Source organism: Schistocerca cancellata, chromosome 7, assembly GCF_023864275.1.
Source record: "Schistocerca cancellata isolate TAMUIC-IGC-003103 chromosome 7, iqSchCanc2.1, whole genome shotgun sequence".
Lineage (NCBI taxonomy): Eukaryota > Metazoa > Arthropoda > Insecta > Orthoptera > Acrididae > Schistocerca > Schistocerca cancellata.
Window position 1 is genome coordinate 321,964,613 of NC_064632.1, and position 14,272 is coordinate 321,978,884.

A 14,272-nucleotide genomic window follows, 5' to 3' on the forward strand; every position below is an offset into this window, starting at 1 on the left:
TCAGTGTAATCATTTCACTAAAGGTATTAAAAACTTCGTTTTTAATTATCGTATTAATGGCAACATTCGTATGAATTATAATGACATGTAAAATAATTCTTTGTCTTTTATGTATTCCAAACATACATTTTATAAGATATCTACGAATGTATTGGGTGATATGCAGTGTTATTTTCAGCTGCTACAGTTTTCAGGCAGCAACAGTTTTTCAGGAAACAACAGGTTTATTAGTAAACCTAAGTTAAGAGACCTTATATTCCTAATTTAAGATTATTTGGACCCAGAGGCACGTGTTTAGTTTAACTCATGTCGGGCATTCAAGAAAAACACGAGAATGCACAAAAACAAAGAATTGAAATTTTTAACGAAATTGTGTTGAAATCACACGACAAATGATAATATCTCCATTTACATGTATAATCCGCAAGGCACTGTTCACTCCACAATCTGATCCCCTCCTTCCCTGTTCCATTCGAGAATGGCGCGTAGGAAGAATGATTTTCCCTAAATCTCCGTATTACCTTTTATTTCTCGAATTTATCTCTGTGGTCATTTCGTCAACGTATGTGGGCGGAAGTCATACAATGGCCGCCTCTTTGCAGAACGTACTCTCTCGGAATTTCAGTGATAAACCTCTTCACGATGCACTACGACTCTCTTGCAGCGGCCGGCCGGAGTGGCCGAGCGGTTCTAGGCGCTACAGTCGGAAACCGCGCGACCGCTACAGTCGTAGGTTCGAATCCTGCCTCGGGCATGGATGTGTGTGATGTCCGTAGGTTAGTTAGGTTTCAGTAGTTCTAAGTTCTAGGGGACTGATGACCTCAGAAGCTAAGTCCCATAGTGCTCAGAGCCATTTGAACCATTTCTCTTGCAGCTTCTGCCACTGGAGTTCGTTGAGCAACTCCGTAGCGTTCTCGAGCCGGCCAGACCAGTATCCCTACCCTGAGGGTAATTACCCCCTGAGGGGTAAAATGAAATTTTATGAGGGTAAAAACAAAGGCTTTTGATTGTAATTCAGACATGAAATTAAATTATTTTTAAAAAATCTTTACTGCTATAACAATTTTGTAAGATTTATATAGACTGTCAGTTATCAATAATTTTTTTTTTCATTTACTAGCGTTATGGATATTACACTTTTCTCACGTGTTCCACGACTACAAACATACTTTGTGCTTTATACAGGGTGGTCCATTGATCGTGACCGGGCCAAATATCTCTCGAAATAACCGTCATACGAACAAACTGCAAAGGACGAAACTCCGAAACTCGTCCAGCTTGACGGGAGAAACTAGATGGCGCTATGGTTGGCCCGCTAGATGGCGCTGCCGTAGATCAAACGGATATCAACTGCGTTTTTTAAAATAAGAACCCCCCTTTTTTTATTACATATTCGTGTAGTACGTAAAGAAATATGAATGTTTTAGTTGGAGAACTTTTTTCTCTTTGTCATAGATGGCGCTGTAATAGTCACAAACATATGGCTCACAATTTTAGACGAGCAGTTGATAACAGGTAGGTTTTTTAAATTAAAATACAGAACGTAGGTACGTTTGAACATTTTATTTCGGTTGTTCCAATGTGATACATGTACCTTTGTGAACTTATCATTTCTGTGAACGCATGCTGTTACAGCGTGATTACCTGTAAATACCACATTAATGCAATAAATGCTCAAAATGATGTCCGTCAACCTCAATGCATTTGGCAATACGTGTAACGACATTCCTCTCAACAGCAAGTAGTTCGCCTTCCGTAATGTTCGCACATGCATTGACAATGCGCTGACGCATGTTGTCAGGCGTTGTCGGTGGATCACGATAGCAAATAGATCCGGTGAACGTGCGGGCTATGGTATGGTGTTTCGTCGACCAATCCACCTGTCATGAAATATGCTATTCAATACCGCTTCAACCGCACGCGAGCTATGTGCCGGACATCCATCATGTTGGAAGTACATTGCCATTCTGTCATGCAGTGAAACATCTTGCAGTAACATCGGTAGAACATTACGTAGGAAATCAGCATACATTGCACCATTTAGATTGCCATCGATAAAATGGAGTTCAATTATCCTTCCTCCCATAATGCCGCACCATACATTAACCCGCCAAGGTCGATGATGTTCCACTTGTCGCAGCCATCGTGGATTTTCCGTTGCCCAATAGTGCATATTATGCCGGTTTATGTTACCGCTGCTGGTGAATGACGCTTCGTCGCTACATAGAAGGCGTGAAAAAAAATCTGTCATCGTCCCGTAATTACTCTTGTGCCCAGTGGCAGAACTGTACACGACGTTCAAAGTCGTCGCCATAGAAATATGGTACGGGTGCAATCGATGTTGATGTAGCATTCTCAACACCGACGTTTTTGAGATTTCCGATTCTCGCGCAATTTGTCTGCTACTGATGTGCGGATTAGCCGCGGCAGCAGTTAAAACGCCTACTTGGGCATCATCATTTGTTCATGTCGTGGTTGACGTTTCACATGTGGCACAACACTTCCTGTTCCCTTAAAAAAAATGGCTCTGAGCACTATGGGACTTAACATCTGTGGTCATCAGTCACCTAGAACTTAGAACTACTTAAACCTAACTAACCTAAGGACATCACAGACATCCATGCCCGAGGCAGGATTCGAACCTGCGACCGTAGCGGTCACGCGGTTCCAGACTGAAGCACCTAGAACCGCACGGCCACTCCGGCCGGCCTGTTCCCTTAAATAACGTAACTATCTGGCGAACGGTCCGGACACTTGGATGATGTCGTCCAGGATACCGAGCAGCATACACAGCACACGCCCGTTGGGCATTTTGAACACGATAGCCATACATCAACACCTTTAGACCCTTTCCGCAATTGGTAAATGGTCCATTTTAACACGGGTAAAGTATCACGAAGCAAATACCGTCCGCATTGGCAGAATGTTACGTGATACCACGTACTTGTACGTTTGTGACTATTACAGCGCCATTTATCAAAAAGCGAAAAAAGTGGTCGAACTAAAACATTCATATTTCTTTACGTACTACACGAATATCTAATAAAAATGGGGGTTCCTATTTAAAAAAAAACGCAGTTGATATCCGTTTGACCTATGGCAGCGCCATCTAGAGGGCCAACCATAGCGCTATCTGGTTTCCCCCTTCAAGCTAGACGAGTTTCGTTCTTTGTAGTTTTTTCGTTTGATGGTTATTTCGTGAGATATTTGGCCTGGTCACTATCAATGGACCACCCTGTATAATGTATTGGTCATGGTAAAAGTGAGACATATATTTAACAAATTCTAAAGATCTCATGAAAATATGTTCTCCAAGTTGCAGATAGTCTCTTCCACTCACCAGGAATTGCTTCATTGCTACTGCAAGCTCTTTGCTTTTCACATTTTGAGAGATGGTAGTATGGACCAAAATGTGAAAAACAGTCCAGTAAACGCGGACTGTAAAGCATGTACCTTATGAGCAATGAGCACTGGTTCGTATTTGCTGAAAAAAATGTCTCCTACTGAACAAGCGTCTTTAGTGCTTACGTTATATATTATAGAGGCCACGCGTACTAAACAATTTTTTCTTCTTTTGTTCCATACTGTCTCCTTCCAAAACATGGAAAGCTAGGAACTTGTAGTAGAAGGGTTTTGTTACACAGCATCGAAGATGAAGAAATGCTCATAACTCTTAAGGTACTCATTTCCCCATGTTTAGCAGACGTTTCTGCTTCGAATGATCATTCCTCCTGGGACAACCTGTATAGGGGCTAGTATAATACTATAAACATAGTTATATCACTATTAATTATTAGGAGAGTGGTCAGACACGAAGCATTGGCAGCCTGAAGTCTTCTAATATCTGCCAGTTCACGATTAAGGAATCTAGCAGTCTCCTCAGATGATTTACAAACGATAATAATAGCGCACAAATTTTTAACTTGGTTCATTTTAAAAAGGGGTACAGGAGAAGCAAGTGCCACTAGGAAAAGTAGTAGTCAGGGGAAGTATGTTTGTAACAAATGCCTACCCTCTCTGTTATTAGTTAGCTTTCTTATCTGAGAAGCACACACATTCCGTTATCAGGCCACAAGTGGGCCATCGGGACCATCCGACCGCCGTTTCATCCTCAGTTGAGGATACGGAGAGGAGGGGCATGTGGTCAGCACACCGCTCTCCCGGTGTTTATGATAGTTTTCTTTGAGCGGAGCCATTACTAACCGGTCGACTAGCTCCTCAATTGGCAACAACGCATGGCGGCTTGGATGGTCACCCATCCAAGTGCCGCCCACGCCCGACAGCGCTTAACTTCGGTGATCTTACGGGAACCGGTGTATCCACTGCGGCAAGGTCGTTGCCTTATCTGAGAAGGAAGAGACAATAATAATAGCAATGCAAGAGGAATTGCTTCATCATTCATTGATTCATTCATTCTCTCTCTCTCTCTCTCTCTCTCTCTCTCTCTCTCTCTCTCTCTCGTTCTCTTTCTCCTTCTCTGTACCCAAACACAACACATGACACGTGCAAAATGAATGTGGGTTTCAAGATTTATAGAAGTGGAAGTAGATTGTTGACTATGGTGGCAATGAAAACAAAAACAATTAATTCCAAAGTCCAGGAATGAATAACAAGATCGTTGTTGAAACAAGTAACTGAATGGATTTGGAGCATGATTTGTGATGTGCGCTTGCTGAAAACAACTCAAATATCAAAATGCCTGTTAGACATAAGCATTACCAATTGTCTCATTGACTCATTACTTTGTGACTTAATAAAACACCTACAAAACTAATTATCATTCATCTTTCACTACTTTTAAAATAAAAGTCTTCAAAAAAAGTTCTTTTTCTTCCTGATGAGCCAAACTTAGTGAAGCTGCGGGGAGTGGTGGTAGGGGGAAGGTGGGGAGGGGGGGGCACTAACATCTGGCTGGACTGAGGGGGTAATGATCTAAGAAAGATTGGGAACCACTGGACTAGACGATGCCGAGACGAAACGCGCAGCTCTTCGAGGGATTTTGTCCAATACTTCTATTAATCTAAGCTGGTGAAGTTCCTAGACTAATTAGCAACGCTCTAGAGTCGATCGAGCAAGTGTTTTGTAGGCCACTTCCCTCGCGGATAAATTATATGTGTGTGAAATTTTATGGGACGTAACTGCTAAGGTCATCAGCCCCTAAGCTTACACACTACTTAACCTAAATTGTCCTAAGGACAAACACGCACACCCAAGCCCGAGGGAGGACACGAACCCCCGCCGGGACCAGCCGCACAGCCCATGACTGCAGCGCCTCAGACCGCTCGGCTAATCCCGCGCGACGGATAAATTACATTTCCTCATTTTCACGGTCAACTGCCAGTGCCTGCAGCATTTATCAATCCTCTGCACGTCTTCCTACAGTTCGCCGCCGTCTTCTGGTGTTTCTATCTTCGTTTAATAACTGCACCAAATTCGATGCCCCGCGCGGAGTGGCCGCGCGGATTGAGTCGTGCTGTCACGGACTGCGCGGCCTCTCCCGCCGGAGGTTCGAGTCCTCCCTCGGGCATGGGTGTGTGTGAGTTTTTCTTAGCATAAGTTAGTTTAAGTAGTGTGTAAGTCTAGGGACCGATGACCTAAGCAGTTTGGTCCCTTAGGAATTCACACAAACACAAAAAAAAATTCGATGCTTTGCCCCGTTTCTGAGTTAATTAGCATTGAAATTAGCCAGTCGGCGTGCGCTAATTCAGGCGGCCCGTGAGATACAATTGGTATCTGCTGCTCTTGTAGCGTAGACTATAGTGTACGGGACTGCTCAGCCTTTGCCGGCCGGAGTGGCCGAGCGGTTCTAGGCGCTACAGTCTGGAACCGCGCGACCGCTACGGTCGCAGGTTCGAATCCTGCCTCGGGCATGGATGTGTGTGATGTCATTAGGTTAGTTAGGTTTAAGTAGTTCTAAGTTCTAAGGGACTGATGACCTCAGAAGTTAAGTCCCATAGTGCTCAGAGCCATTTGATTTGAACCAAATTGCACACGAATGGCGGAAGCCTCAATCAAATGTCGCGCCTCGTCGGATGCTTCGAGCAGACTCTTGATACCACTGTGGAAGCGTCTGTTAGGACAGTCATTTACAATGTGGCTCAGTGTCTGAATCTTACTACAGTCACACGTACTGTCAGCGCAAACGCCCAACTTTTGCATGTATTGTGTTTGCACAAAGCTTCTCCCGCACGGCCTCTCTTAGCCTGTACACACCTCCCTACGATTATGAAAGCCTCGGACATTAATACTTGAGTTGTCAATAATTTCATGGTTTCGGGTTTTCGTGCTTTGCCACTAATGTCTTCATTCAGCGTCTCGGTTGAACCTAGTGGTATTCTAGTTCACTTGCTGGTCTTCAGAATTTGAGGTGTTTCCTTGGCAGTGAGAATAAATCGTCGTGAAGAAGGATTGATTCGGTTTTACAAACTCTCTGGCAAACGTTGTAGGAAGCCGTCTTTCGACAGGGATACACTTGCAGATAGACGACGCGCTAAAGGGAAGGAGCTGCTCACTAAATTCCGAAATCCGGTCTTCGCCGAGAATGTAGAGCATATATTATTACTACCAACTTTCAAATCGCGCAATGGGCACCAATCAAGGATAAGGGAAATTAGAGCTCGTACTGAGGCGTTCAGACAGTCGTTTTTCCCTCGTGCGATCCGCGAGTGGAACAGAGTGGGGAAATATGACTTTGGTGCGAATTGTGCCCTCCGCCACACACCGCTTGGTGGCTAGCGGAGTATATATGTAGATTCAGATGTAGATTTAGAGTTGAGGTAGACAGATGTTCGATGATACTGGTAGACATGATATGGGTGTAGACCAAACTATGCCACTAACGATCCTCATAGCTGCATTCAAATTAACGTTTTCTTCATACGAGAGCTGAGGAGCCGAACTCGAGCGCAATATTCTACTCGAAGCGCCCCACGGAGAACTGACGAACACTGACTGAAAAAAATCCAAACGGTCTGTAATAATTAATATCGAGTAATGAAATTTTTCGGAATACGTTTGCCTAGGTAAGATATTAAGAGGTTAACGTTGGAAGATCACAGGCTAATGTAAGCACTAGAAAAGCCATTGCAAATGTGAAACGCTGGTACGTTAATAACCAGTGTAACCGACAGAATGTTGGATGAGGGAATTCAAATTGCGTGCATTAAGCCGTACAGGTGCCGAATGTCAGTTTGGGGGACGGAGTTCCATGCCTGCTGTACTTGGTGGGTCAATACAGAGATGGTTAATGCTGCTTCTCGTCCGATGTTGTCCCATACTTGTTGGATTGGAGGTAGGTGTGCTGATACAGCAGGCCAAGGCAGAATGTCGATAATCTGTAGAGCATGTTGGGTTATAACAGCGGTTGTGGGCGAGCGTTGTCCTGTTGCAAAACACCCCCGGGAACGCTGTTGATTAATAGTAGTTGAACAGGTCGAATCATCAGACTGACGAACAAATTTACAATAAATAAGCGTGCGATATGCACCAGTGTTCTCCTGCTCTCATACGAAATAGCACGCGAGACCATAACTCCAGATGTAGGTCCAGTGTGTCTAAGCCGCAGTGAGGTCGGTTGCAGGTGCTCACATGGCCTCCCTCTAACCAACACATTGTCATCACTGGTATCGAGACGGAACCGGCTTTCATCAGAAAACATAACAGACCTCCACTCCGCCATCCAATGAGCTCTCGCTTGACATAACTGAAGTCGCCAACGGTGGTGGTTTGGGATCAGTGGAATGCATGCTGGAGGCCGTTTGGCTCGGAGCTGTCCCTGAAGTAACCAATTGGGAAAGCTCGTTGTGTCAGTGTGGTGCCAACTGCTGGTCGAATTGCTGCTGCAGACGCAGTACGGTGATCCACATCCATACGCCGAACACGAAATCTTCCATCTCAGTAGCGTCAGTGGCCGTTCGAGTCCGGTCCTTTTGGAACGGTACACTGTCGTGACCACCGTTGATGGCCGTCATATACAGTGACTACATCCCTCCAACGCTTTCTGCAATATCTGAGAAGGAATATTTAGCTTCTCGTAGCCCTATTACACGACCCCGTTCAAACTCAGTTAGCTGTTGATAATGGAGACCGTAGTCTTAAAGGCATTCTTAACCATCACCAACTCACTATGTCCAGTCTCAAATGTAACCGGTGCTCGCGACCGTTACAGCGCGTATTTAAAGAATATCTGATTTTCAGCTTGATAGTGGCACTACTCGCGCCACTCTCGCGTGTCTGGCGCGAACCCTGAGTAGACGTAATCTTTCAGATATAGAAACTCGCCTACCAACATTCGTTTGTCTCACACAGCTTCTTCTTAGTACGTTTTATTCCGTCCATGTACGTATTTGATGCGCATGCACTAGTTATAAGCTTCGTCACCGGGTTCATGCTCCCTGTGCATGTTGTTGTAGTGGTCTTCAGTCCTGAGACTGGTTTGATGCAGCTCTCCATGTTACTCTATACTGTGCTAGCTTCTTCATCTCCCAGTACCTACTGCAGCCTACATCCTTCTGAATCTGCTTAGTGTATTCATCTCTTGGTCTCCCTCTACGATTTTTACCCTCCACGCTGCCTTCCAGTACTAAATTGGTGATCGCTTGATGCCTCGGAACATGTCCTACCAACCGATCCCTTCTTCTAGTCAAGTTGTGCCACAAACTCCTCTCCTCCCCAATTCTGTTCAATACCTCCTCATTAGTTATGTGATCTACCCATCTAATCTTCAGCATCCTTTTGTAGCACCACATTTCAAAAGCTTCTATTCTCTTCTTGTCTAAACTATTTATCGTCCATGTTTCACTTCCATACATGGCTACACTTCAAACAAATACTTTCAGAAACGATTTCCTGACACTTAAATCAATACTCGATGTTAACAAATTTTTCTTCCTCAGAAACGCTTTCCTTGCCATTGCCAGTCTACATTTTATATCCTCTCTACTTCGATCATCATCAGTTATTTTGCTTCCCAAATAGCAAAACTCCTTTACTACTTTAAGTGTCTCATTTCCTAATATTCGTAGAAAAATTATATTGCTCTTAAGCAGCTGCTTAGGGGTGCATGGTGTGGCATTGCGTGACGAAAAAGTACTAATAAGGACGGCAAGTCAAGTTTTATCGCGGTAGCGTGTGTTATTAATTAACATCAGAATTCAGGTGACGGACTTAGAAATCATCTTGCTGTGACATCCTTTACGTACACGGATTGCCCAGAAAGTAATGCACCGCATTTTTTTTTTCTCAGCCGAAAACAATGGTACGAACGCGAAACGTTACGTATGTATTATTTGAAGTCTCCTGTATGAGCGCGCCAAGTTTCCGTCACTTCCGACATATAGCGTAGCTGCAGGACAGTTTCAAAATGGCGTCTGTAGGTGATCTACGTTACAAGCAACGTGCCGTCATTGAATTTCTCACGGCGGAGAAAGAAACTGTAGGGAATATTCACAAACGCTTGTGCAAAGTCTATGGAACATTCCACTGTCGACGGATGTCTGTCTATGTACTGACTTGCAGAAAATCCTAAGAAATTTTGGTCTTATGTCAAAGCGGTAGGCCGGCCGCGGTGGTCTAGCGGTTCTGGCGCTGCAGTCCGGAACCGCGGGACTGCTACGGTCGCAGGTTCGAATCCTGCCTCGGGCATGGGTGTGTGTGATGTCCTTAGGTTAGTTAGGTTTAAGTAGTTCTAAGTTCTAGGGGACTTATGACCTAAGATGTTGAGTCCCATAGTGCTCAGAGCCATTTGAACCATCAAAGCGGTAGGTGGATCAAAACAAAATGTCCAGACACTCTGTGACCAAAATGGTACTGAAACAGAGGATGATAGACTAAAGACCGAAAAACTAAATGTCTTTTTCCATAGCTATTTCACAGAGGAAGACTGCACTGTAGTTCCTTCTATAGATTATCGCACAGGTGACAAAATGGTAGACATAGAAATAGATGACAGAGGGATAGATAAAATCGCTCAAAAGAGGAAAGGCCGCTGGACATGATGGGATACCAGTTCGATTTTACACATCGAAGGAACTTGCTCCCCTTCTTGCAGCGGTGTACCGTAGGTCACTAGAAGAGCGTAGCGTTCCAAAAAATTGGAAAAGGGCACAGGTCATCCCCGTTTCCAAGAAGGGACGTCGAAGATGTGCAGAACTATAGACCTACATCTCTAACGTCGATCAGTTGTAAAATTTTGCAACACGTATTATGTTCGAGTATAATGACTTTTCTGGAGACTAGAAATCTACTCTGCAGGAGTCAACATGGGTTTCGAAAAAGACGATCGTGTGAAACCCAGCTCGGACGATTCGTCCACGAGACTCAGAGGACCATAGACACGGGTTCCCAGGTAGATGCCGTGCTTCTTGACTTCCCCAAGGCGTTTCATACAGTTCCCCACAGTCGTTTAATGAACAAAGTAAGAGCATATGGACTATCAGACCAATTGTGTGATTGAATTGAAGAGCTCCTAGATAACAGAACGCAGCATGTCATTCTCAATGGAGAGAAGTCTTCCGAAGTAAGAGTGACCTCAGGTGTGCCGCAGGGGAGTGTCGTAGGACTGTTCCTATTCACAATATATACAAATGACCTTGTGGATGACATCGGAAGTTCACTGAGGCTATTTGCGGATGATGCTGTAGTATATCGAGAGGTTGTAACAATGGAAAATTGTACTGAAATGCAGGAGGATCTGCAACGAATTGACTCATGGTGCAGGAAATGGCAATTGAATCTCAATGTAGACAAGTGTAATATTTGCGAATACATAGAAAGAAAGATCCTTTATCATTTAGCTACAATATAGCAGGTCAGCAACTGGAAGGAGTTACTTCCATAAATTATACTGGAGTAGGCACTAGGAGTAATTTAAAATGGAATGACCATATAAAATTAATCGTCCGTAAAGCGGATGCCAGACTGAGATTCATTGGAAGAATCCTAAGTAAATGCAGTCTGACAACAAAGGAAGTAGGCTGAATACTGCTCACCGGTGTGCGATCCGTACCAGATAGGGTTGATAGAAGAGAGAGAGAAGATCCAACGGAGAGCAGCGCGCTTCGTTACAGGATCATGTAGTAATCGCGAAAGCGTTACGGAGATGGTAGATAAACTCCAATGGAAGACTCTGCAGGAGAGACGCTCAGTAGCTCGGTACGGGCTTTTGTTGAAGTTTCGAGAACATACCTTCACCGAGGAGTCAAGCAGTATATTGCTCCCTCCTACGTATATCTCGCGAAGAGACCATGAGGATAAAATCAGAGAGATTAGAGCCCACACAGAGACATACCGAAAATCTTTTTTTCCACGAACAATACGAGACTGGAATAGAAGGGAGAACCGATAGAGGTACTCGAGGTACCCTCCGCCACACACCGTCAGGTGGCTTGCAGAGTATGGATGTAGGTGTAGTCGCTGGACACGGAGGGTGAGGTCATCAGAAGGTGGTTCGGCGGAGCTCCACGATTTGGAGCGATCGGGGAGAACATTGACGGCTGTCACACCTGAAATGTTGCAGCGAGATGATGCTGTCATTGGCAAGGACAGATACATTACGACTCGCCAGTTGCCGTTGCATCTTATAACGATATGTTTACGTAATGTGTACACTTAAACATACAGTTATAAATGTCCCCGTTCGTAGTCACTAATTATAACAATATGTTTACTTTTGTGCTGTAACATATAGCTATAATCAGCGGTGGAAACATATTTGCGAACGCCGACCGTGTGCGGCTGTTTCTTGTTTGATCGTCTGATCAGTCGGAAGTTGCATTGCAGAGGAGAGAAAATGCCTATTCAAAATATATATATATATTTTTTTTATAGCTCAACATGAATTTCCGAGGGGACCGTAGTTTATCATGCATTTACCAGTAGAATATGGCGCGGAGAAAATATTTCGCCGCATGCAACTTCCGTCCGAACTCGACGAAAGAATTCGTGACTGTGAACCCTCTATTTGGCAGAAACATAAAGAAAATTAAATAACTTCATGAAGGAGTGAGACATAGATTCTATATTAAATAAATAGTTCATATACCAGTTCCATTTAACTCTGAATTAATGGCAATTAATAGACGAACTTACACTGCAATGAAGGATTTAACATGGATGCCGTTTTGACTGGCACTTCTCGTAATGAGAACAATTCCTTTGACGTTTTCACATACACGTCGCACAATAAATCTACTGCTAGGCACTTTTAGTATTACAGATTTACTTTACACTAAAACAATATTATTTTTAACGATAATAATACGGCGGCAAGACATGCGTGTCCGACACAAGTTACAAGAGACAAGAGAAAAATGAGTAACTGTTCATCGAGAATATCTCGTACATAAACAAAAAAAAGTGTATAAGTGTTCTTCTTCTGTCCGTTTTTCGCGCCGCGGTTTTCAAAGTCAATAACTCACTGCATCTCTGACGGCGCTTCGACAATAAACAAATTACGTCACAGGTCGTTCACCTTTTACATTCTCGCAACATTATTTGCTAACTGTAGCTGTTGCCGAGCGACTGCTCGATAAGTGAATGATTTACAATGATAAGGCAATAACATAATGTTACAATCCGTCAATCAGCAAAGGAAGTGTGGATGCAGCTAACCGTACTCTTGGATATTCAAAAGTGTGTGCACTAACATGGTATACAAGCCCTCGTTTCGCGCTGGGGGAAGGCCATAGAACGGGATGGCGACTACGTGGAAAAATAGGGTGGTCAGATAAAGCACCATTCTTTCGTGTGTGCAATTCTCATGATGTTCAATAAAGAATTGTTGAAGAACAAAAATGCGGTGCATTACTTTCTGGGCAACCCTCGTATCTGGAAGTGTAAGGGAGGTGTTACAACCTGTTGGCTGTCGCGTGAAAAAGTGGCGAGCTTCCCGTGCTTTTCTTGCCTCTGTCACTATTGTATAAACAGTTCTTTGAAAAAGGCTCTTGCCTGGGAGCGTGTGAATCATTTATGCAGCAGCCTTGTATAATGCGCGTTTGGTGTCAGGCGTCCGGAGCAGAATCGATAGCGGGTGGCGGGCTTCCTTCGGCAGCTTTCTGGCGCTCAGGTTGTCCGGGCGCACGTCACACTGTCTGACAGTTCCATTTCCTTTCGTTTCTTCACGTCAACTCCGGTTCCCTCAGACGGAGCTCTAACTGCATCGCAGCCAGAGACAATCGCGAGGCGCTGGCGGTGCCCTGCGCCAGCCACTTCCACTGCACGAGAGCTGTCTTCCTGAACAATAAATACACTACATACTCTGAGGTCAAGTTTGAGGACGTAAGTAAATTTTGCATGACGTCACTGTCAAGTAACATAGCGCGATGAAACGTGGACCACAAATACAGGTTGTTTCCTTAAGAGCGTGCAAAAAAATTTAACAGGACATAGAGGATGCTCCACTGAACAGTTTGAAGTAGGGAACCTGGGCCGGCCGGAGTGGCCGTGCGGTTCTAGGCGCTACAGTCTGAGGCCGCGTGACCGCTACGGTCGCAGGTTCGAATCCTGCCTCGGGCATGGATGTGTGTGATGTCCTTAGGTTAGTTAGGTTTAAGTAGTTCTAAGTTCTAGGGGACTGATGACCACAGCAGTTAAGTCCCATAGTGCTCAGAGCCACTTGAACCATTTTTTTTAGGGAACCTGGGATCGGAAAAGCCAGCATAAGGAGACAATGGGAATAAAACCACGTTACTGTGTAATTTGTTATTTACATCAGTTAATTCTAAATACCATCATTGACACAAAGAATGTACCATTTGTATTGAACCTTTCAAAATGTGCTGAAACTGACGGCCATCAACCTCATCGCAAGTATGATATGGGCGAACCAGGTTCTGACACACCCTGACAGGTACCGCTGGTGTGTTTCGAATCACATCAGAGGCAGTTGCAATTCTGACAACTAATTCCAGCTCCGTATCAACTCGGCTCTCATACACAAGTGACTTTAGATATCCCCATAGGAAATAACCAAGGGCATTCAGGTCAGGTGATCTCGCAAGCCAAACCTTTCTTTCCAATCCAGAATACTGTACTGGCGCTGATCCATCGTATTGTGCTGCACGTCTATGAATAGCACTGAGTAATGAATGTGCCTGTCGTAGATTCACAGCACGTTCTCTCATGGGACAATGTAAGTACGATACAATAGAGCCACCTTATGGACAAGTAAAGCAAACAAAACCTACAAAATGGTTCAAATTGCTCTGAGCACTATGCTACTTAACTTCTCAGGTCATCAGTCGCCTAAAACTTACAAATAATTAACCCTAACTAA

At 44.2% G+C, this 14,272-nt stretch overlaps 1 protein-coding gene and 1 pseudogene across 1 annotated transcript in view; one reads left to right on the top strand and one right to left on the bottom strand.

Moving 5' to 3' along the window:
- The window catches only part of LOC126092091 (uncharacterized), a 553,461-nt gene that overhangs the window by 83,099 nt on the left and 456,090 nt on the right, over positions 1 to 14,272 (top strand). The window lies entirely within an intron of this gene.
- On the bottom strand, positions 4,224 to 4,341 carry LOC126093037 (5S ribosomal RNA; annotated as a pseudogene).